Below are 1,237 nucleotides of genomic sequence, written 5' to 3'. Positions count from 1 at the left end.
TCTGTGTCTGATGATGTCATAGGTATTTTTGCTATAAAGAAAATCATGACAATCAAAGGTTTGGAATGCAAGTTTATATTAAGATAATCACAACTGCTCTAAGGCGTTGATTACTAATTTGGATTGTATTTAGTTTGCAATAGATGCTTTAGAATTAGAAGTACAGTAAAACCTATAGGTTGTTTTGTAAGACTGAATAGATGTTATTTTAGACACCATGTAAATGTAAATGTTTTGCTGATCTCTGCTGTTGTACATAAATAAACCATAATTCACTTACTCTGACCGTAAAGCTGTGTTAATTTGAGTATCTGATGTGTTTGGCTTTTTGCAGTGTTTGCTTCACGTCCAGCAACCAGCGACAGAAACCATCTCCTATTTTGGCCGAGCTTAATAATTAATTGAAGTTTTTATTTATCTCAGCAGTGGCTGCCATTGTTGGGCACCAGAGAGCAATCAGGGTTAAGGGTCTTGCTCAGAGACCCAGAGTGGGAGTCTGTGGAAGTGGGTTTCAAACTTGCAACCTCAGGATTCCAAGCTCTATGCCCCAACCACAAGGCCAGCACTTCCCTCCAAGCTTTTCATGTCAGCCACAGCACTTTCTAGTTCTGCCAGTGTTCTTTGCTCGAGCCGCTTCGGCTAGATGACCGTGATTCATCCAGTCTCCGCCTCATTCGGTCTCGGCTGCACGGCTTCAGTTCAACAGGCTCACCTCGGCATTTAGTGATCAGCTGGTCACAAGTCTGGACGACTCTCGTGCAGCTCCGAGCCCCCTGGGCTTAGGGCACCGTATCCCAACCTTTCAGCCAAACTCATCCAACTCCTGTGTCTACATAGCATTTTTCATTACTCTGTAAATAATAATGCATGTTTTTTATGACATTTTATGTTTAAGACAACCACAATACTGTTTTAGGTTTAATTAAATTCTCCATGTAAATAATTTGCCTTGTTAATTGTTTTATGAAAAAACAATTTTATAAATCATAATTTCCCAATAGCAAAACCACTTTCCAGCTTTTGCTTCAAGGTGTTAAAAGGACTTCATTTTATTTATCTCTTACCCCTAATAATTGTTGAGTTGTGTTTTGTCTATCAAGTTTCATGAAAAATTAATTACCTTAAAAAATCCTTAGCATAAATGTAACTTGCTCTTTTTTAAAATTCACCTTTAAGTATTCTTAATAATTAGTGTTTCACTTATTCACTTTGCTACAGTAAGATCAACATAACTCAG

This window comes from Cyprinodon variegatus, unplaced genomic scaffold (genome assembly GCF_000732505.1).
Source record: "Cyprinodon variegatus isolate N-32 unplaced genomic scaffold, C_variegatus-1.0 Scaffold1047, whole genome shotgun sequence".
NCBI lineage: Eukaryota > Metazoa > Chordata > Actinopteri > Cyprinodontiformes > Cyprinodontidae > Cyprinodon > Cyprinodon variegatus.
The sequence above is the reverse complement of the archived record's forward strand: the minus strand, read 5'-3'. Positions refer to the sequence as shown.